This window comes from Felis catus, chromosome D1, assembly GCF_018350175.1.
Source record: "Felis catus isolate Fca126 chromosome D1, F.catus_Fca126_mat1.0, whole genome shotgun sequence".
Taxonomy (NCBI): Eukaryota; Metazoa; Chordata; class Mammalia; order Carnivora; family Felidae; genus Felis; species Felis catus.
In genome coordinates this window covers 84,495,087-84,520,018 of record NC_058377.1, presented here as the reverse complement: position 1 = coordinate 84,520,018, position 24,932 = coordinate 84,495,087, and positions in this window count along the sequence as shown.

Sequence of the window (24,932 nt, the reverse complement as noted above, 5' to 3'; positions counted from 1 at the left end):
ATCTGCCCTGCAGCTCCTGCCTGGGATTTGTACATGTTAACTCTAGTCTCCTCCATCCCTACTGTATCTCTTACTGAGGCAGAATTATCAAGATAAGATTGCATTTTGTTCTTCTTTAGTAGAGAAATATTTCTATGTACTCATTTCTGTAGATAGGCTGAGAGGGCTGTGTGTTTAGAAAAAGTAGTTGTGATAAATGTATGATACTAATATGAGATGCTAACAAAAAGGGAAACTGAGTATGGAATATATCGGGACTCTACTGTCTATAAGTTTGTCTATAAATCTTAAACAATTCTAAAATTAAAAGTTTCCTAAATGGAATTGGCATATTTCTTTTTTTTTTAAATTTTTTTTCAACATTTATTTATTTTTGGGACAGAGAGAGACAGAGCATGAACGGGGGAGGGGCAGAGAGAGAGGGAGACACAGAATCGGAAACAGGCTCCAGACTCTGAGCCATCAGCTCAGAGCCCGACGCGGGGCTCGAACTCACGGACCGCGAGATCGTGACCTGGCTGAAGTCGGACGCTTAACCGACTGCGCCACCCAGGCGCCCCGGAATTGGCATATTTCTTTAGAAGAGTGGAGAATATTATGCATTACACATACAGGTGAAGAGTTTCTCTGTTGTGAGATGAATCCTTCGTCTGTTTCATCATGCTCGGGGCCTTTCTGAGCTTGCATTTGTGATATGCAGACATTTCCATTTTATAGATTAGAATCTGAGGCCCAGAGAAATAAAGTAACTTGCCCAGGGTCACAGAGTTAGTCTAGGAGGAGCTGTGGTTGGAACTCAGGCCTCCTGACTATCTTCTAGTGCAGTGTTCTCATTTTTTTTTTTTTTTTACCTACTATTGTGGGGAGTAACATTAACATTCTAGCATACAGTGGGAATCTCACTTACCTATCTAGAATCCTCTGTTGGAGCAAAGAAGCAGCCTCATACTCAGAACAGCCTACTTGCTTGTCTCTTGCCTTTTTTTTTTAACTTCCCTCATTTATATTTTATATGTGGTGCATAGGGAAAACATTTGACATTTGTCCAAATACCAAATGTACTTTGGATTTCATCACTTACGTATTAGCAAACGTCAGCTATGCATGAGAATGTTTCCTCTGAAAGAAGGAAACTCAGGGTTTGAGAAGGTCGGAGCAGAGGCCTCTTGATCAGAGCAGAGTGAGCTCAGGTCTTTGCTGATGTTGTTGGGTAGAGGCTGAGACAGGCATTCTGTGTGGGGTCCAGCTCTGTTAGGAGGTGTGGATTAAGGGATTAAGTGGATTTGGGAGGTTATGACTACTGCTAGAGCACCATGTGTTCACAACCTTGGTTCTAAAGAGCCTTTGGTGTGACTGATTCAGAGCTAGCCAGAAGGTCAATGTCAGCTACTTGAAGACTAAACAGGCTTGGAAATGGGAAAGTCCCTGGCCTTCCTGGGGCCTTATCTCTGCAAGGCTATTTCCATGCTAGTAACTTTCTCTGGGATCTGAAGTGGTTGGGGTAACTGAGACATGTAGCTTTCCTACCCTTTAACTAAGGTTAAAGACTCTGGAGGTGTGAAGACAGAAGCAGAAAGGGAGAGTAAATGATAATGATATCTGCAGTAGTATTGAGTGCTTTCTGTGTGCTCATGTAATTTATATATGCAAGCAAAGTGTCCCTCTAGGAAAAAGTATCATTCACTGAGTTACTCTTTGGGCATCTCTAAACATGAATCATGACTCCTGACATTTTTATATTACCAGTGAGGATTCTGAGGCCTAGAGAGAGAGAGAGAGAGAGAGAGAGAGAGAGAGAGAGAGAGAGAGAGAGAGACTTGCACAGGGTCACAGAACTACTCAGGGAGGAGCTGTGAGTAAAATCCAAGCCTCCTGGCATCTAGCCTAATGTTCTTTTCTTTCACACTGCTAAGGGAAATGATGGCCATAGGAAGAGAATATTCTGGAGTTCATACTTATGATAGTATAGGCAGTATGGTACAATGGCTGTAAGCAGACACTCTGAAGCTGATTGCCTGGGTTTAAATTCCAAGTCCACCACCTAATTGTTGTGTGACTTGTTTAAAATTTTTAATCTTTCTGAACCTGTTCCTTCTTCTGTAAAATGCTGCTGGTAATAGTTCCCACCTCAAGTGACTATATGAGGATTAAATGAGTTAATAAATAGTACCTGGCTCATAGTAGCTGCCATATAAATGTTAGCTCTTACTGTGACATGGTTATAAATATTACCCTTATTTTGAAATTGAGGACACAAGCTCAGTGAGGTTACATAGCTTAACCAGCAGCACACAAAAAGGAGGCAAGCTGGGGTTTGGACTCACATCTTTTCTCTCAATCATCTATTATATTACCTTTTAGCAAATAGTTTTTTTTCACACCAGTATTCCTTGGCCACTTCTCTGGGCAGCCCTTGGTATGTAAACAAAGTTGCGGTGTTCATGTTGATAAAATGTCAGTATTTCTATAGATCTTAGATCTTTCACGAATTCCTTTCAAGTTCTTGCCTTGAATATTTTTCCTGTTTTTCTTTGTGAAAAGAAATAGAAAGAATAAATGATGTAAAATCCAAACTCAATAAGTGGACTGAATGACATTTGTAGTAGTAACACTGAGTGTAAAAAAGAATACTTATCTTTGAAGTGGGAAAAAGCTTTGTCTTAATGGCTTCAGACTTCACTAAGTAAAAATAATTGAAATTGAAAAGAAATGGGATTTGACCACAGGCTTAACACATAGGTCAGTGGTGCTGAGAGAGCAGGAAGACAGTGCTCTGATCAAGTCATTTAGACATTGCCACTAGAGCCTGGTGTGTGTAAGGCACTAGGCTGGGTGCTCTGAACATAATTATAATGCATTCATTGTCGTCAAAGACGTTTTGTGTGAATCTGATGTCTGCAGTTATTTAAAGCCCTCAGTCTGGGTCCATTCTGCCCTTTTTGAATCTCCGTACTTTCTATGAGCCCTTAACACACAGAGGAATATTGATCAGGATTGTGGGAAGGCATGTTTGAGCTCTGGATTATTCAAAGAATAGCTAAATGAACTGATCATCTTCAGGCTGGAAGTGAGAACCTAATTATTCTCCTTACTTGAATGTGTTCAAGCAGAAAATAGATTAATCTTGTTTGGGATGGTTCCAGAAGACAAAACTAGATGGAAATTGCAGAAAAAGAAATTCTCAGTTCAGTTTGAATCAATCCAATTAAACCACTAATGGTACCTACTAAGTGCTAAGGGTTTACTCAGAAGTGAGTGAGGCAGGCAGAATCCCTGCATCAGCAGAGTCACTAAATTATTGTTATTTTCGTCACCAGAGTTTCAGTCTACTTTGGGCATTAAAAATATGGTAGAAAATATTGAAGTATGTGGTGGTCTACACTTTACAGATAGCCATATTTGAATGAGCTAGTTTGGTTGGCAAAGTGTTTTCATGGCATAGTGGAGATACTCCAAAGAGACACTAAAAATAAGGAGTTGGGGTTCTAATTCTGATCCTATCATGGCCTATGTAGTCTCAGGCCTCAGTGTTAACATCCAGTAAATGGCAACATTGAACTAGATGGCCTTCAATCCTCTGTCCATTCCATAATTCTATTCAACTTTCATTTTGTCCTTATATCTTTGTACAGTCAAAAAATATTATCACATCTATTCTCGAACTAGGCAGATAATTATTATGAGAGGCCCACAGATTTAATATGTATTCCGTATGAGAATTTCGAACTGGAAGAAAAAAGTCGTTTGGAAAAAATCATTTTTTTTCTTTAGGAATTTAATTTTAATGTTTTCTAGCTTTATTAAAGGTATAATTGACATACAGCATTTTTAAGGTATAAAATGTGATTATTTGATATATATGTATATTATGAAATGGTTATTGCAATAAAGTTAGTCAACATGTCCACTACTTCACATAGTTACCTTTTTATTTATTTTTTTGTGGTGACAACTGTTAAGATTTCTCTTAGCAACTTTCAAGTATGTGATACAGTATTGTTAGCTGTAGTAATCATGATGTACATTAGATCCCAGAACTTATTCATCTTGTAACTGAAAGTTTGTACCTTTTGACCAGCTTCACTCATTTCCCCCCCTCACCCCTGACCTTTGGCAACAGCCAAACTGTTCTCTGTTTCTATGAGTTCATTTTTGTTTTTATGTTTGTTTGTTATTTTTAGATTCCACAAATAGGATCATACACTATTTGCCTTTCACTGTCTGACTCATTTTGGTTGATCAAGATTGATCTGTGTTGTCATAAATGGCAGGATTTCCTTTATTTTAAATGGCTGAATATTTCATTGTATAAATATACCACATTTTCTTTATCCATTAGTCCATTGACAGACAGACACATTGTTTCTGTATCTTGGCTATTGTAAGTAATGCTACAATGAACATTGAACACATCATGAACATAAACACATCTTCAAGATGTTGATTTTATTTCCTTCCCATATATACTCAGAAGTGAGATTGCTAGATCACATGGTAGTTCAATTTTATATTCTTGAGGAATTTTTATACTATTTTCTGTAGTGGTTGCACTAGTTTGTATTCCTACCAGCAGAACACAAGGGTTCCCTTTTCCATACATCCTTGTTGTCACTTACCTGTTATCTTTTTGATACTAGCCATTCTAAAAGGTGTGAGGAGATATCTCACTGTAGTTTTGATTTGCATTTCTCTGATGATTAGTGAGTTTCATCTTTTTATGCCAGTTAGACATTTGTATGTCTTGTTTGGAAAAATGTCTATGTAGGTCCTTTGCCCATTTTCAATCAGATAATTTGGGAGGGTTTGTTTTTTGTTTTTTGTTTTTTGTTTTTGTTTTTTTTTTTTGGTTTTGCTGTTGAGTTGTTATGAGTATATTTTGGATATTAAGCCCTTATCAGATACTGGTTGGCAAATAACTTCTCTTCTCCCATAGGTTACCTCTGTATTCTGTTGATCATTCCTTTGCTGTGCAGAAGCTTTTTTGCTTGGTATAGCCCTACTTATTATTATTATTTTTTTAATTTTGTTGCTTGAACTTTAGGTGTTATATTAAAAAAATAATTGTCAAGACCAGTGTCAAGGACCAGACCCCATATTTTTTCTTCTAGGAATTTTAGGATTCAGGTCTTACATTTAAGCCTTTAATTCATTTTGTGTTAATTCTTATGAGTGGTGCAAAATACAAGTCCATTTTCATTCTTCTGCATGCGAATATCCCCATTAATATTCTTGTCTCCCTTGTCCTTGACTATATATGCATAGGTTTATTTCTGGGCTCTTGATTCTCTATCTGTTTTTATGCTAGTATCATACTATTTTAATTACTATAGCTTTTGTGGTATAGTTGAAATCAGGAAGTATGATGTGTCTAGCTTTATTTTTCTTTCCCTAGGTTTCTTTGACTGTTTGGGATCTTTTGTGGTTCCATATGAATTTCAGCGTTTTTTCCTTATTTTTATAAAAAATGCCATTGAATTTTGATAGGAGTTACATTGAATCTGTATATGACTTTGAATAGCATGGACATTTTAACATTAATTTTTCTGATCATGAACATTGGGTATCTTTCCATTTATTTGTGTCGTTAATTTCTTTCATCAATATCTTATAGTTTTCATTGTACAGGTGTTTCATTTCCTTGGTTAAATTTATTCATAAGTATTTTATCATTTTTGATGCTATTGTGAATGAGATTGTTTTCTTTGTTTCTTTTTCAGATAGTTTGTTTTTAGTATATGGAAATGCAATTGATTTTTGTATATTGATTTTATATTATGAAAAATTACTAAATTTGTTTATTCTAACAGTTTTAGGATGGAGTCTTTAGGACTTTCTATATAAAAGATCATGACATCTGCAAAGAGAGACAATTTTACTTCTTTATTCTGATTTATATGTGTTTTTTTTTTAAATTTTAGATACCAGTGTAATTAGCATTTGATTTGGATGATTTAAAATTTTTTTTCTTGCCTGATTTTTCTGGCTAGCACTTCTAGTACTATGTTTAATGGAAATCATGAAAGTATGCATCCTTGCCTTGTTCCTGATATTAGAAAAAGAGCTTTAAGTCTTTCTCACTGAATATGATGTAAACTGTGGACTTGTCATATGACCCTTATTATGTTAATGTAAATTCCTTCTATACCCAATTCATTGAGAGTTTTTGTCATGAAAGGTTGTTGAGTTTTGTCAGTGTTTTTTCTGCATCTACTGTGAAAAATAATCCTTGATATCCATGTGCTGAAAAATATATTAGCTCTAATACTTTATTATTATTATTATTATTATTATTATTATTATTTTAAATTGAAGTATAGTTGATACACAGTGTTATATTAGTTCCAGGTTATGAGTGCTAGTACTTAACTAGATTCCAAAGGTTATAAGGAAGACTTCCACTGAGCCTGAGCTGCAGAAAAATAAGTTAAGGGCTTTCTGAGAATAAGTCCGTTTTAATGTAGACAGGGGGTGAGAAGTAACAGAGATATTTTAAGAAAATGATGACTTATTTCTTAAAAAAGTTTCATTGAAGCAATTTTGGTAGATATATTTTAGGGAAAAAAGACCACAAAAATCCAGCAAAATTGTTATTGATATTTCCAAGGGAGCAATGAGTTCAGGTTATATTTATAGACACATTTGATTCCTAATAATATTCCCACTAGTATTATGAAACTCTACATGAATGTGTCATGAATAAGTGGCTCAAGAATGTCGAAAAGTCTAAAGTTGTACCTTTGGTAGATAACATTTTAAAAATTTTTCTGTATGTTTTAACATTCAGCTAATAAAAGTTAATATTTTTTAAAGTAATTTAAATCATGAAGCATTTTCAGTGTGTACCCTTTTGAAAGATCATAGATTTGGGAGAACAGGTAGTCAAGTGATAAAGCAAATGTAGAGAGCCCAGAAAATATAGCTAATCTCTGTGGACTCCCAACTCTTTTGAAGGGAACTATTTCTCTGAACAGATAATTGGCAAATAAGTTACTAGCCTGTCAGCAATCTCTTTGACCTTGACCATAGCAACTTCTTACTAGACATGTCTCTGGAGGCAAGGGAAACAAAAGCTAAAATGAACTATTGGGACTTCATCAAAATAAAAACCTTCTGCACAGCAAAGGAAATAAGCAACAAAACCAAATGGTAACCTTTTGGGATGGGAGAAGATATTTGCAAATGATGTATCTGATAAAGGGTTAGTATCCAAAATTTATAAAGAACTTAACAAACTCACCACCTAAAAAACAAATAATCCAGTTAAGAAATGGGCAGAAGACATGAATAGACATTTTCCAAAGAAGACATCCAGATGGCCAACAGATACATGAAAAGATGCTCAACATCACTCATCACCAAGGAAATACAAATCAAAACCACAATGAGATACCACCTCACACCTGTCAGAATGGCTAAAATTAACAACACAGGAAACAGCAGATGTTGGCAAAGATGTGGAGAAAGGAGATCCCTTTTACACTCTTGGTGGAAATGCAAACTAGTGCAGCCACTCTGGAAGACAGTATGGAGGTTCCTCAAAAAGTTAAAAATAGAACTATCCTATGATACAGCATTTGCGCTTCTAGGTATTTACCCAAAGGATATAAAAATACTGATTCAAAGGGGCATATGTACCCTGTTGTTTATAGCTTCATTATCATTAATACCCAAATTATGGAAAGAGCACAAATGTCCATCTACCGATGAATGGAAAAAGAAGTGGCGTGTATACATACATACACATATATATATATATACATACATATGTATATATATGTATACATGTGTATGTATATATACATATGTATATATATGTATACACACACACACACACACACACACACACACACACACACACACTGGAATATTAGTCACCAAAAAATGAAATCTTGCCATTTGCAATGACATGTAAAGAACTAGAGTGTATTGTGCTAAGTGAAACAAGTCAGTCAGAGAAAGACAAATGGCACATTTCACTCAAATGTGTTATTTAATAAATAAAATAGATGAACATAGTGGAGAAAAAAGAGAGAGGCAAACCATGCAACAGACTCTTTTTTTTTTTAATTTTTTTTCAACGTTTATTTATTTTTGGGACAGAGAGAGATAGAGCATGAACAGGGGAGGGGCAGAGAGAGAGGGAGACACAGAACCGGAAACAGGCTCCAGGCTCTGAGCCATCAGCCCAGAGCCCGACGCGGGGCTCGAACTCACGGACCACGAGATCGTGACCTGGCTGAAGTTGGACGCTTAACCGACTGCGCCACCCAGGCGCCCCGACAGACTCTTAATGGTAGAGAATAAACTGAGGTTTGATAGAGGGAGGTGGGTGGGGGATGGGCTAAATGGATGATGGGTATTAAGGAGGGCACTTGTTGGGATGAGCACTGGGTATTGTATGTGAGTGATGAATCACTAATTTCTACTCCTGAAACTAATGTTACACTATATGTTAGCTAACTGGAATTTAAATAAAAATTTGAAACAAACAAAAACTGTCAAGTTGCCTAAAGTGCTATCACATGTACTTCAGGGTCCCATCCCACCAAGGAGGAGGATTCTGATCCAGATGACACAGCAACAAGCAACAGGTATGCGTCTTATTGCCCAAGAGGCAGTTTTGCAGGAGGCTGGAAGTTCTTAATCAAATTTTTTTTAAGTGGTAAAACACGTTTAGGGGAACAACTCAGGAAAATATATTCATTGGTTTTGTAATTGAATTTCTACAGCCCCAAACTAATAGTTCTTGGTCTGGGTTAGTAATTCAAATTGGAAATAAAGATTTTGGGGGTGCCTGGGTGGCTCGGTTAAGCGCCCGACTGTTGGTTTAGGCTCAAGTCATAATCTCATGGTTCATGGGTTTGAGCCCCGCATCGGGCTCTGTGCTGACAGTGCAGAGCCTGCTTTTGATTCTCCCTCCTCTCTCTGCCCTCCCCACTTTGCTCTGTCTTTGTGTCTCTCAAAATAAATAAATAAACTTAAAAAAATTGTTAAGATGTGGTTTTTTAGGCTTCACATTCTGAATGCGTGGCCTGTTTCCCAGCACTACCTCCTTCTACTCTTCTCCTACCCTCACAGATCAGCAAAAACTTCTTTGCCAGAAAAACACAGGCAAAGTGGAACTGATGTTACCACCTCCAAGGACCAGCGATGAAGTGGGCAGTCTTGGCTCAGTCTCCCTGTCTTCCTGACTCTCCCCTTAATATTTAAATGGTTAGGTACTGGCTTTAGGACACTAAAACAATACTGGCCCTGCCCTTGCACGCCGTACATCTCATACGAGATTTAGTTTTCCTACCCAGTCATCTTGAGAGCTCTTTCTTCCAAGTCTAGGTTTTCTCATTTATAAAATCATAGAGTTTCTCTAGGGACCTCTAAATCTGTTGAATATGGGAAACAACTTAAAGCCCCAGAATTCAAGTGGAATGAAACTGACTGAGCCCACACCTAAGAATACAGGGATGAGTGGTGCCAGGCACTCTCCAATCCTGGAGCTCCTCCTCTGCCTGGACAACAGGGATCAGGGGCCTGATGATCCCTTGGCCTGCAGTGGTTTTTTAGCCTGGGCACATGGACGTACACAGAGTTTGGGATATCTTGGTCCTTTAGGACAAGGGTAGGCTGTCCCAAATGTCTACTGCTCTTTATTCTTTCATTTCACTGAAGGAGCAGTAGTTGGGCCCCAGGTTTCACACGGTGTAGTCAGTGTTGGTGTCTCACTTGCCACAGTGATATGCAGTGGCTACTGGGTACATACACAGGGCGTCTACATGGTGAGCACAGCTAGGCACTCTAACCATGTCATACATCAGCTCCTTGGAGGTACATATTTTCTGAATGTTGGGCCTGCCTGGGTTCTTGTACACTAGAGCCTGAGGAGTTTAGGAAGGAGAGAGTTAGATTATAATTCTGGAAGTTTCCTTTTGGCTTAGTCAAAATGAGACAGGGATTTTGGGGTGCCTGGGTAACTCAGTCAGTTGAGCATTTAACTCTTGATTTTGGCTCAGGTCATGATCCCAGGGTCATGGGACTAAGCCCTGCATCTGCCTCCACACTGAGTGTGGAGCCTGCTTGGGATTCTCTCTCTCTCTCTCTCTCTCTCTCTCTCTCTCTCTCTCTCTCTCTCTCTCAAAAAAAGAGGGATTTAATACTGCTTATTCTAATATTTGTCCTCTGAAGACCAGGTTGTAGGATCCTTAAGCACAGGAAACATGACCTTATTTTTAAAAATGCATGTTATACCACTTTTCTAAACTGTCCTGGAAATGTTATAGAAAATATGACTGTTTCCTTCCTCCCTACCATGATAATACCCACATGTTTAATATTTGTAAAGTTCTATAAAACTTTAAATTTGTATGGCATAAAAGCATGTAGAGATAAAGGAATAAAGAAATATGACCTTGGAATATAAAGATTTTTCTTTTTGTACTTAGTAATCTGAAGCTATGTTAATGACAGATAAAAACATATAACACTTCAGTTTAATTGCTTATAAAGACATTTCCATCACTCTTTTCTATGTATATTTAAAAGAGGAATAAGAGTCATATGCTGAATTATTCATGCTTGCCTGAAATATGAGTGAAGTCTCATATTGGATTTTGGACCTTCTATTACTTTTTAAGTTTTTCCTTGCCACTGCCTTAAATTCTTTGTATTTGCATGGTTCTTAATCCAAAAGTAAATGACATAGTTTCAATATCAATACATTTAACTCAAGCCAAGTATGTTTCACTCTTCTACTTGCCCAATGAGAAAATAATTGGCTTTAAGGGAGAGAAGAGGTTGCTGGTTAATTCCTTTCCCAGGCTGGCCACAAGGTCTCTATCCCACCTAAAGTGCAGTGAGTTAAATTTCATTGATCAAATTTTTACTATCACATAAAGTATATTCATTAAAATGCAGCCACCTTAAATTTCAGTTTATTGAACCCCTGCACAGCCAGATGCAACAGAAGAATGGCAAAGAAGAAACATGTTCACTGAAAACTGGCCAATTGTGAAGAAGCTGTAGAGAATGTAGACAAATGGTCTAATGCCCTTATGCCTTGATTTCCTCACCAGCATAAAGGGAGTAGGTTTGCTGATTCCTTTTGGTTCTAATCTACAGGGATTGATTGTTTTCAGGCTGCTTGCTGGCATTTGTGTTAAAGGTAGACCAAAAAAATGAATCTTCTAATTGGCTGCTTGTGTTTTTATTTGGCTTTAAAGGCATTTTGGTACTATACCTGTTACAAAGGTATGCCTTTCATTATTGCATTTGGCTGTTTGAGAGTATTGGTCATATTCCATGATCAAATATAGATATGTATTCATGCCCATGTTTATCTCTCAATAGGTAAAGCTAGCAGAAAAATACTCTTTTAAAATGCAGAATTGGCACATTACTGAAGCATTCATTTACATCAATATGAGCTGTCCCAAATTCGTTTTACCCAAATTAAATCCAAACCTAGACATTGAAATGATATCATGGTAATTAACCTTAATCACAATGCAGAGAAGTTGGCTAAGTGATTCATGGCTATTGTTGAGGAGAGACAAAATATTGATAAATTGGGAATTAATGAAGCCTGCCTTGTACAGATCCTCAGTACCCTCACTTCCAACAGGAGTGAGTTCCTGCCCAGGTGTAGCAGTAGCCCACACACCAAGTGGCATTGGTGCTTATGCAGAAGGGGTATTCCTTTCTCCTCTGTGATGGTGATGTTCGTCAGCTCATAGCTCATGCAGCAGATTGCTCTCCAGCAATAGAAGAGAAAGCAAAACTGGACTGACTTCATCCTGGACTAGGAAGCAAACAATTAGAAACTCAAGGTATTTTCACCGTCATGAACTTTGACCCAGTCAGACTGAATGGAAATAAACCTGCTCCCCAAACTCCACAGTCACATTCAGTTTTAACAAGCATATTTTGACAAAAGAGAAACATGTTACAGATGAGAACTCCTCATAAAATTCTTTAAGTGGAGGTGTATTTTTTTTTTTTTAAGGATTAAAATGGTTCAGGGGATTATCTTAAAATGAAAATGATTGCCTGGAACCAGGCAATTGTCATTGTTAAATGGCCCCTTCAGTCTCAGTTTTAATGACCATTTTGATTTTAATAAAGAAAATTTTGTGCCTGAGAATTCATTTTTTGATTTTTGAATTAACTAAATAAGGGCATATAATTTTGTTCACATTTGATTAGTAGGAAAATATTTCAAAGGTCAAGTTAATAGGTCTATAAAATTAGTTAGTTGCTATCCCTGTTTGTAATAGATACATAAATTTTGAGAAATTAAACTGGCATGTCTGGACTTCCTACAAGACAGTAATAAAAAGTTCTTTCCTGAGAGTCTCAATTTGCTTTTTAGATCCTGAGAATCAATAATTTAAAAAATAACTATCCCCAATTGATAACTACAGGAGCAGAAACCTGTAGTCTGTTGTCTTGGATGAGGAATGCCATAGACAGAGGCAAATCTCAAGTCTACCATTTATACAATAGCATGTGTACCTACTAACGTGGTCAATTTCTTGGGTATTAAAATGTTCCAGGGCTTGACTAGTGCTTAAATTGAAGAAGTATTTCAATAGATAGAATGATCAAATATTGTTAAAACTGTCTAAACAATATTTTAGGGAAAAGAATGCTAAAATAGATTACTTTTTCAGAACTAAGTTCAATATAATAGCATATCTACTCCTTTATTTTGTTGGTTTATACATGACTATAGATTTTTCTTTGGCATCTTTAATTTCATGAATTCAGAATCTCCAAGTTTTGGTTTTGGCTATGATGAGAATGGTGGGTCAGAGAAATAAATAATACATTTCTGAAAAGTATATTGAAATTATATGACCTCCATCACTGGCCTTTTAACTCCTTCCTTAGACTCCTGTCCCCAGTGGTCTGCCTAATCCCCAAATCCCACTCACCAATTTAGCAACATCACTATTCTATTTTTAATTCCCCAAATGCGCTGTTGATCCTTTTCTCCTCAAATCTACTATGGACCCAAATCTTCTTTTTTTTTTTATTTTTTTATGTTTTTATTTTATTTTTGAGAGAGAGACAGGTGCGAGTGGGGGAGGGGCAGAGAGAGAGGGAGACACAGGCTCTGAATCAGGCTCCAGGCTCTGAACTGTTGGCACAGAGCCTGACGCAGGGCTCGAACTCACAGACGGTGAGATAATGACCTGAGCCAAAGTCAGATGCTTAACCAGCTGAGCCACCCAGGTGCCCCTGGTGCCAAATCTAATGAGAAGGAACAGTGTGCACAGATTCTTCATTCTTTATGACCCATATCAGGTGCTGTTCTACCTGTAACTCTAACTGAAGCAAAGGAATGAGGTAAATTAGAACTTTTATCATCCTCTTCTCTGACTGCCTTGGCATCTAGCCATACTCCTGTTGTGAAATGTTTCCTTGTCTGTCTCTGTGGAGTGTGTGTGTGTCTTCAAATAATGTATTTAAAGGCAGGGGTTGATACTTATTCATGCATATTTTCTTAGCCTTTGGCAAAGGCTGTGCATATCATTTAACACATGATCAATGTTAGTTAAATGAAAGTGAAACTGCAAGTATTTAATATGCCACTAGAAGTGGACATATATGGACATATATTACTAAATACACTAGTATAATTTTATACCTTTTTAAAATTCAATTACACTGGGTTTAATTTACTCTTCTTTTTTCCAGGTTCTTAAGGTGGAAGCTTAGATAATTTCTTTTACACCTACTTACTTTGATAACATAAGCATTTAAAACTACAAAATTCCCTTTAAGTGTTGCTTTAGATTCATCTCCAAATCTTAATTCATGTTGAGTTGTCGTTATCATTCAGTTAAAAGTATTTTATAATTCTCCTCTCTTGTTTTATCCTTTGATCCATGGGTCATTTAAAATCATGTTGCTGAATTTCTAAATTTAGGTGATTTTTTAAGATTTTTTTCTGATTATTTATTAATTCATTGTGTTTAGAAAGCATACTTTATATAATTTCTATTATTTAAAAATTTTTGAGATATATTTTATAGCCCAGCCTATGAATTATTTTGAAAACAGTTGTATGTATTTGTAAAGAATGTGCATGCTGCAGTTTTGGGGTGGAGTGTTCTACAGATGTTTATTGACTTGATAGTGTTGTTTGACTCTTCATATATGTTCTTATTTTCTGTCCACTTGTTCTATTGATTATTGAGAGGAATGTTGAGATTTCCTACTATAGTTTTATCTATTTAGCTTTTAAATTGATCAGTTTTTGTTCCTGTATTTTGAAACTCTGTTATTAGTGCATGGCACATTTTAGATTTTTCCTTTTTTTTAAAAAATGTTTATTTATTTTTGAGACAGAGAGAGACAGCACATGAACAGGGAAGGGGCAGAGGGAAGGGGCAGGAGAGGGAGACACAGAATCCAAAGCAGACTCCAGGCTCTGAGCTGTCAGCATAGAGCCCAGTGTGGGACTTGAACTCACCAGCTGTGAGATCATGACCTGAGCTGAAGTCAGACTCTTAATTGACTGAGCCACCCAGGTGCTCCAGATTTTTCCATATTTTTTATGAATTGACCATTTTATTTTATGAAAAGTTCCTCTTTATGCCTGGTAGTGTTCCTTCTCCTGAGCTCTACTTCCTCTGGTATTAATATGGTCACTCCAACTATGTGATTAGTGTTTGCAAGATATATCATTTTCCATCCTGTGCCTTAATATTGAAAGGGCATTTCATTTGGGTAGCATATAGTTGACTCTTCCTTTTTAAAAAATAATCTGATCAGGTGATCTTTGCCTTCTCATTGTGGTGCTCGTAATCTTAACATTTAACATAATTTGTATACTCTTGGGTTTATTTTAATCATATTGTTATTTGTCTCATCTATTCTTCATTTTCCTATTTTTCTTGTCTTCTTTTGAATTAATTTTTAGTATTTATTTTATCTCCACTATTGGCTTATCAGCTTTATTTATTTACTTATTTACTCACTCTCAAGTTTAAAATGCATATCTTTACCTCAAATAATATGATTCCACTTCACACGTAATGAAAGTATCTTATAACATTACACTTCAATTTTTTCCACCATCATCCTTTGTGCAATTGTCCTTTATTTTCCTTTGACATCTTCCTAATCCCTCAATGTGTTCTTAAATAGTCAATTATATTTTTTAAAAACTTAGAAAATGAGAAAAAGTCTTTTATACTTACCCATATTACCTCTTCAACAGATCTCATATATTTTCCTTCTGTCTAATGAACATCCTTTAAAATTCTTTGTCATGCACATTTTCTGACAGTACATTCTACCAATCTTAACTTTACTAAAAACATTCTAATCCAGTTTAATGTTTGAAGGATATCTTTGCTGGTTATAGAATCCTATGTAAGTTTGTTGGTTGGCTGTTTTGTTTTAGCACTTCATATTCTTTGTTTGCATTGTTTCTGATGAGAATTCTTCCCCCTCTCTGTAATGTGTTTTGTGTCCTCTGACTGCTTTTAAGATTTTATTTTTATCACTGATTTCCACGTGAGTTTCTTGGATGTACAAGTTTATAGTTTTCATTAAATTTGAGAAAAATGTACAGATAATTCCAAATATTACTTATCATTGCCTTGAGTACAAAGTAAACAATTCAATTATTCTTTGGCTTCTGTCTCGTGGTGTTCTAAAATATGTTATTATTTATTTTAAAAAGAATCAAAGTAAGGCTTAGAACAGAGATCAATCTCAATTTTAATAGGGTCTAAGATGAGCATTTGTAATATATTGTCATAATTCTAGATGTAATAATTTTCTTAATGTCATGCTCCTCTGCTATACTGTGAACTCCATGAGAAGCCAGTAGGAACAAAGAAGACACTCAGTACATTTTGGTTGTTTTTGTTTAGTGAATGAATGAATGAATAACACATGGCTTTTCACTCAAAGAGTGAGACAATATGAATTTCTCAGAAACACTAAAATGGATGGGGAGGTAGTCATGCCAGAGGAAGGTGAGATTTCAGGGAAACAAGCCACTAGACATATGTTCAGAGATATCTCTGTATCTCAGTCCAAACTCCAGTAAAGATGTCTAACTAGATGTGTGGCATAAGAGCAGCAAGAAACTGCCCACCTGGGCTGCATGACCCAACAGAAAGGCACAGATTTTTGGAACCCAACTATATTAGTTTGCTAGGGCTGCCATAACAAAATACCACAAACTGAACAACTTAAACAACAGAAATGTATTGTCTGACAGTTCTGGAGGCTAGAAGTCCAAAATCAAGGTGTCAATGAGTTGGTTCCTTCTGAGAACTACGAGCAAGAATCTATCCCATGCTTTTCCCTGTAGTTTCTGGCAGTTTTCTGGCAATCTGTGGAGTTCCTTGGTTTGTAGACTATCACCATGATCCCTGCTTTCACCGTTCTGTAGCATTCTTCCTGTGTGCATGTCTGTGTCCAAATCCTCCTTTTTATAAGGATATTAGTCATATCTGATTAGGGATGCCCCCTACTCCACTGTGCTGTCATCTTAACTTCACTAATTATATCTCCAATGACTCCATTACCAAATAAGGTCACATTTTGATGCACAAGGGGTCAGACTTCAATATATGAATTTTGGGGGGACACAATTCAACCCACAGCACTTATAGACCTGAATTTGAATTATGTCTTTTTCTCTTACTGATGTAACATGTTTTCACATGTGAAAATGGGGATAATGGTGATTTACTTGCAGGGAAATTGTAAAGATTAAATGATAAAGCGTTGGCAATGCACTTAGCTCGAACTTGACATGTAGTAAGCACTTAATACATGGTGTGTCTTACTGTTTTATGCTGTTTATTGATTGATTGAATATGTTGTGCTCCTGAATATAATTGAGAAATGGGTTTATTTTTCATTTGATTCTCTTGTCCATTAGAAATAGATCTGGCCTCTGTGAAATCTTTGCCAGTTTCCCTCTCAGGTTGTTTTCTAGAGAGGCAGGAAGATAAGTACTGAATTCCAAGTGCTTAAATAATTAAGCCAAGGCAAGAGAAAGTTGATAACAAACACTTTTTTTGTGCATTATAATTGTAGAGAAATATCATGTAGATAGTTAACCTTGAAGGCTTTATTGATTTGACTGAAAACTAATCAACTAATAACTCAGAAATACTGTTGGAAGCACTTCTCCAGAGAGCCATTGTAATTAGCAGCTGGTACCCTTCTGGGCAGTGGAACTATCACCCTGCTTGCATTTGGTCAAGTAATTTTTCAGCTGAGTGATCATCCCAGAGGACATCATTTCCCTTAATACAACTCCCTCCATTTCACTGGCCATAGCAAATTAGTCCCATCTTGGCTTCTGAAAATGGTCAGACTTTAACCTGAGCGTCTCTTCTCTTAGGATGTAAAGGGGATACATTTAGAAATTCAGAGAGTTTGAAAGAGAGATCTGATTATCTTGACTACTTCTGTGTGGTCAGGTTAGAGCTTCAGTTGCCTGGACCTGCTTCTCGTTAGTGTAACTGAAACTGGTTTTTCATTTGTTCATTTATTTTTTCCACGATTTTCTGGATAGACTGTCTTTCATGAATGTGAAGAATGCCACTCCCCCCTGCCTTTTCATTCCTGGTTTTTGGATGGAGGGATAGTCCTTAGAAGCTATCCTAGCATATCTCAAAGTCTTTACTGCTCCACCCTTACAGTGATGGAGGGTTTTACCTGATTGTAAACGTGGAAAGAAATGAGGGTTTGCTTGGCCTTTCTCTGCCTTTCTTTCTCTGAGACAGACTTACCTACAGAGAACATGTCTCACATCTTCCTTTTCTTTTCTAGAAGAAGGTCAACCTCTGTCTCAGTAGGTGTTCACCTTATTTTGGGGTGGAGTTAGTAGGCCAACATTGCTTTTCACAACACTCTATGTCCAGTTTAATTTCTATCAGGAATAAGGGGGATATGTGGGATTCCTTCTGATATTCTCTTGGTTCTATTTCTCAACATTTTGAGGGCTCAGGCAGGGATGTAGAGCACTATTTATTTGGGTCTTGTAGGAGATAAAGTTGGCCAGCCTCTGAGACTCATCAACAGAGTTGTCTTGTGAGCAGTTTGCTGAAATTCTCCAATGCTGTAATCATTCCTTAGGTGCTCTGCCTTTGGTATATTTAAGGAAATTCTCTTTAACTGAATTGAGATAATCTGATCTGGAACAATTCCGTGTATCTCCAGTTATAATTTCAATCAGGGATTAGAGAATTTCTATTTAGAATAAGTCCAACAAAAAAATTGAATATTAGACACCCAAGATCCTTAGAGAAAGCAGGAAGAAGTAGTATTTATGTTTAGCCATTTATTAAATCCCTGATCCCTGTGGTGCGCATGTTAGTCACATAATTTCATTTAATATTGAAAAGGATGTGGAGCCTAGTAAAAAATCAGAAAAGATGTCACTTTGCCTTGGCAAGTCTTTTATGGCTTGTGAGAAAAGTATGGAAAGCTAATCCTTTTTCATTAAACATAGTCTCATAAAGAGTATGATAACCTTGAGTGGACCATCTCAGGCACAGAACCGAGAGTTTTTTTTCTAGTTTCTTTCTTAGGTGAATGGCTGTTCTAATACTAATGCTGAATTTGACCTGGTGAGTCGCTCATGGTTTGGTGATGGAAAGAATGTCAAAGTTGATGAAATCCTGGTACTGAGTTCTTTTTTACAGAGGAGGAACAGATCCAGAGGTTATGGAACTTGCCCAAGATCACACTGCTTTGAAACAGGAGAGCTAGGAAGAGAAGTGAGGTCTCTGAGAAGGGAGACTTCTGCTGGTGCTCACTCTGCTCCGTCCTGTTGTCTCTTTACCAGGCACTTATAGACAGCAATCAACCACTGTCACCACTTACACTGTTTTTAAGGCTGTCCTCTGGCGGTGGATAGGAAAAAGTCTGAATCCAAGAATAGCACTATAAGGTGAGCCCTTCACTTAGTAACTTTATTTCTCAGTAGCTTATAACATTTGTATTGTTGCAAAGAATTAGCATATACTCCCTTTCTTTTAGGATGCCAGGTCAGGTAGCACACTGCTGCTACCTTATGGCAGCTACAACTTGTCTTTTTGACAAGACAGATAGTATTCCAGCAGAATAATATTCTGTAGCATCGATCACTGTGACAGGATATATAATAATAATTGGGACACTTACCATGCACCCCATTACACTTTTAAGTTGTTCACTGAGATTTTCATTTTTCCTGTTACCCTGTCTTGTTGGCAATTTGTTGAAATTCTCCAGTGGTATAACCATTTCTTAGGTGCTTTGCCTTTGGTATATTTAAGGAAATTGGTGTGTGTATGTAGTTGCTGATAGTTATTTTGGAATGATTTCAGAATCATTTGGAAGTAAGTCCCAGCATAAATGCCACTTTCTTTGGATGTATTGAGAAGCTGTTCTTGATATCCCCAGACTGGACCAGGGCTCACCTTTGGGTTCCTATGTACCTTGCATTTCCCTCTATCAGAGCCCTTATTGCTTTGCACTGTTACTGTTTATGAATTTTTCCTCTTTGTTAGAGAGTGGGTTCCTTTTTTTTAATGTTTATTTATCTTTGAGAGAGAGAGAGAGAGAGAGAGAGAGAGAGAGAGAGACTGGACAAGGGGCAGAGAGAGAGAGAATGTGAAGCAGGCTTCAGACTCTGAGCTGTCAGCACAGAGCCTAACACAAGGCTCGAACTCATGAACCATGAGATCATGACCTGAGCTGAAGTCAGAAGCTTAACCAACTGAGCCACCCAGGAGCCCCAAAAGTAGGTTCCTTTAAGGTGAGATTTTTAGAGTCAGATGGATTCAAGTCCTGATTCTGCCACTTATCAGCAGTGCATTTTGGGGGCAAGTTAGTTAAACTGTCTAAAATCTCAGCTAGCTAATCTGTAAAATGGGTATAATAATATCCTTCACAGAGAATTGTTGAATATTAAGTAAAGACCCATGTGTCAAATGCACAGCATTGAATTGTAGAAAAGAAGCACTCAGTGATTGCAAGCTCTCATTTACTTTATCGTTCTTGTTGTTGTCACCCTGGCATAATTAATAAAAGTTTCCCTTTCACTCTCCAGACTGTCCTCATTTGAATCGTAAGTTATGTGGTTTCCCTTTTTGACATAATCTGTTGAAGAAATAGACATCGTGGGGCACCTGGGTGGCTCAGTCAGTTAAGCATCTGGCTTCAGCTCAGGTCATGATCTAGTGATTCGTGAGTTGGAGCCTGCCTTGGGCTCTGTGCTGACAGCTCAGAGCCTGGAGCCTCCTTTAGATTCTGTGTCTCCCTCTCTCTCTGCCTTTCCTCTGCTTGTGCTCTGTCTCTCTTTCTCAAAGAATAAAGAAACATTAAAAAAATAAAAGAAATAGACATTGTTACTGTCCAAGAAAAGCATATGTCTAAATGTACAGACAATAAATAAACATTTTAATACCTACTCAGATAAATGATTTCCTTGAAGTTAATTTATTTGGCTGACTGAATTTTTGTCCATACATGTTTTATTCCTAATTTGAGGTGAAGACTTATATGGTGGCTTGTTTTGGTGGCCAGACTCCCAGTAAATACCTTCCATACCCAGAAAATTGTACCTATGTACAAATCTAGAGTGTGGCAAGCTAAGTATAAAAAACAGGTAGCAAGGCTTTACTCATTTAAGTACTATGCCATGGAATTCTCATACAGAGAACAAGTCAGATTCAACATCACAGTAATCAAAGGGAATTAATTTTGTCTGTCTTCCTGCTCCTAGGAAAGATTATACTTACATAACTGCAGATAGATGACTATCATGTCTCCTCTTTTTATTGCCAAGCAAGGCAATATAAAGTACTTCCCAAAGAAAATGAATATGGTTCACTTTGGAATCTTATAAAGTATTTGGTTTTATATATATAAACCATATATATATAATATATGTGGTTATATATATATATATATAATATAGCATATATATATATTTTGGTTATATATATATATATATAAACACATTATATATATATGTGTGTGTGTGTGTGTTTATATATATATATATATATATACTAAAACATATTTTTATAATCAACATTTTGCATATGATTAAAAATGTCTATGTCTATTTTATAACTATTTTTTAAGTAAGATATTTTTTATTATTATTAACCCAGGGCAAAGCACATTGCCTGTAACATAGTAAGTGCTGAAAGGGAATGTATGTGGAATAAACAAATGACCTTCAGTACTGTTTGAACCCTTTTGTTCTGATGTTATTTCCCATATTTACCTATATATTACAGTTGTGTTTACTTATCTCGATCTCTTTCTTCCTGGAGCTTCCAGTCTAGGAGACATTGATTTCGTCCTTACCAAATGGAGAAGGTGTGAGAGAAGTGATACAGGTGTGATGTGTGCTTGGTCTGGCCCCTAGCTTCACCCCTAGCTCCAGCAGATACTAAATGCTTGTCACAAAGTTAGCTCAGCCATCTTCCACAGATGTTTAATAGTTAGGAGTACCAGGCTACAACCAGCAGGGGTTAGAATAAGTGCCAGAGCCTATTCCTGACCCTTGTGGGTACATTGTCCCTTCTGAGAACTGACTGAGGGAGGCCTGATCTTCTCTGGTTCACAGTGAAACAGTCATACTAGGTCTTAAAATACTGAAACACTTTTTCTCCAGGGCACATACTTCTGCCCTTAGCTCCCTGAATAACTCCCTCCCCCACAGGTACCCTGGCCACCGTGGACCCTCTCTAGGACCTCCTGGACCTCCCATGGCCCAGCAGCTGAGAGTTAATGCCTGGCTTGGCAAAGGGCCTCCAGGACTACACCCATTTTGCTTGCTCCCATGTTTGCTTGCCAGCTCCTAAATATTTTGAGCACCACCCCTTTGCAGGGAGTAACCAAGCTGCTCCCTGAACTCCTTTTTGGTCTTACAGATTTTCCTTCTTTCCCAGCCTGCCAGTGTTCTGTTTTTACCCTGCCACCTCCACGTCTGAAACCTGGTACCACTCTCTGTAGTCACCATCCTCCAGTCCTTTGTCCAGCCTGCTCCTGGTGACCGCCACATATGGCTTATCTGCCAATGGTTGAAATCTCCTCCCTTGATCCAAGCTTCTCTCAAGGCTCATGTTAATTGTCTTGGCCTTATTAATAGAACTTGGCTTTTAATCATGGGCCCCTTCCCTTAGGATTGGCTTGCCAGGCATCCTGTATAGATAGCACATATTCTGTATTTAATGATTTTAACTTGCATTCCGTGTTGACTTTGTCAGAACATTCTAAGTACCTGATCTCAACTTTTTTCAAAAAAATTGAAGAAATACGATGGGCTATTTTTCAAATCACACTAGATATCCTGATTCCACCCCTCCCCCTTAAAATCTAGCAACTCTACTTTCCTACCCTGAGGACAACAATTTTACCTTCATTTCTTTGTATTCCTATTAGTGCATGCTATTCTTTTTCTCTGTCTGGGACAAGGTCTTTTCCCTTTGTCTATAATGCTGTGTAGACTGCAGGCTAGGTGGTCAACACCAGTTTCCCGCTAATTAGGACACAAGCAATATTTACTGAGTGAATGAATGAATGGATGAGTGGATGCATAAAAGAAAAGAGTTTGTTCCATAGGATTCTCCTTCTCTTTAAGATCCCACTCAGAATACAGTGGGGACTTTGAGTCTGAAAAACAAGTAACTATATATTCTGGAGAAGTCAAACTGCCTTATTGTTGCTTCTCTCTAGATTTAATTATTTTTTTTTCCTTAGCAATTAGTAAAGTGCCAGTCTGTCTCAGATGTGCTAAGCAGAACCAAGAGAAGATGTTTTTTGTCCACACTTGAGCCAAAGTGTTAAAGGAAGAGTGGCACACTTGGGGTGGGGGCTGCGAGAGAGTGGAGATGGAAAGTAATTAATATTTATTGAGCAACCATCATGTACTTTTTTAGGTATGATCTCATTTTATCCTCACAGTAACCTTGCAGAGTATATTCTAGGTAATCATGGTCAGCCAGGCCAGGTAGCTTGCTCAAATCCTTGAGTTATTAAATAGCTGAACTTGAATGTAAACCTAGGTCTTGCCACAGAATACCATTCTGTCTCCCATTGCTAAGAGCACCATAGTGGTGGAAACAGTAGGGATCAAAGCCAGAGAACTCGAGGGGAGGGTAATAGCCTAAGACAGAGCCAGGCCCACTCATTTTCTAACTCTTCTACGCTCTTTCTCTCCTTCCTGCCTTCCACTCATTCTAGACCATTCCTGGCATAGTTCTAGATTCTCAGGGTGCTGATGAGCTGGTGAACAAGATGAACACAGTCCCTGACCTCCTACAGCTATATACTAGGGTAGATTATAGAGATTGAAGAAAGTAATTTCAAGCTTGATATAATTATTAAAGTTATTTTGGAAGCATCCAAGGAGATACTGGAAGATGGCAGTTGTTGGAGAGGTGGAGATCAGCAAAGGCCTTGTGAAGATAGTAATATGTGGGTTGAAATGTGAAGGATGAGAATAATTTAGCTATGCCAAAAGTTGGGGGAACAGTTGTTTCAGGCAGAAGAAACTGCCAGAGGACGAAGATGGGATGCATTCAAGAGTGTAATAAGAATGGCTTATCTTTCCAAAGTGAAAGCTGGAGCCTCCCAGTTTTATTTCATTAAGGGAGGTAGCCTGTTGCAGTAGGGAGAGGTCATGCGTCCTGAGTGCTTAGGAAAAGCTATCACATGGAGAAATATTAAGACAGAAAATGGGGCAGTCACACAGGCTGGTTTGATTACAAGCAGTTGAAGGAGGCAGAGGCAGAAAGTAAGGGTAATGGCACAAGCAAATGAAGGACTCAGAGGGACATTTAAGGTTAAGTAATTTGATAAAGAAAATCTCCAACTGCAGTGGCAGCTCTGACTTTGCTGGTTTTGAAATTGCATTTGGAACGAGGATACAGTAAAATTGTAAGAAAGCCACTCTGCACTGGCAAAGAATATACTGAGTGGCAGTTGGGAATGTGATCAAATCTAATCTCCCCACTTCTCCAATTATAAACTGTTTTCCAAAAGTGTAGGTAGGCTGATTAAAGTACATACTCTGAAAGAGCCAAATGCTTCCTCCAATGTTTAAAATCCAAGCAGGTCCTTTATCACAGAACACTCTCTGTATTAAATATTGATCAAATTAATTTCATTTTGCAGATTCAATACTTAAAATATCAATTTGATGATGGATCATAGTCTTTAAAGCTGGAAAAAATAGTAAATGCATCATTCCCTCCACTCCTTGCATTTACAGATGAGGGAACTGGAATCCAAAAAGGATAAGTGAGTGCCTAGCATCACAAAACTAAGTTATAGTAGTTAAACCAAAATATTCCATTGTTCTTGATAAAAGCAAAGAACAAGTAGGTTGATACTGAACTTCAGCTTTAACTGCACTGTCCACTGATAGTATATAGAACTTTTCCCGATATTTTGTCCCTTGACAAATATTTATTTTTCTTGCTTTTACCTCTAATGAAATCTTCATACTAAAGTGATTGTTGCTATTAGAAATCTGGATGGCATCTCATTAAAAGTGAGGAGAGGAGAGTGTTTGTAAACATGGCAAGTGGAACTAACTGTGGATCATGGAATATCCTAGCATCACTGTGCTCTCCTTTGTGTCATGCCAACATGCTCCATAAGCTTCAAAATCATAAGATAGTAGCATGCTTCCCCTCTTTTTCATTCAACCCAGACTAAGCTCCTGCTTTGACCTCAGTTCCATACTGGGTACAAAGTGTTGGAGGCAGAGCTTAGAGACGCACTCTAGTCTTAGGAAATTTACCATTTAGATAATTTTGGTAATGAGTAGACAAAAATGAACATTTGTGGGGCATCTGGGTTGCTCAGTCGGTTGAACTTCTGACTTTTGGTTTTGGCTCAGGTCATGATTTCACAGTTTGTGGGTTTGAGCCCTGTGTCAGGCTCTGCACTAA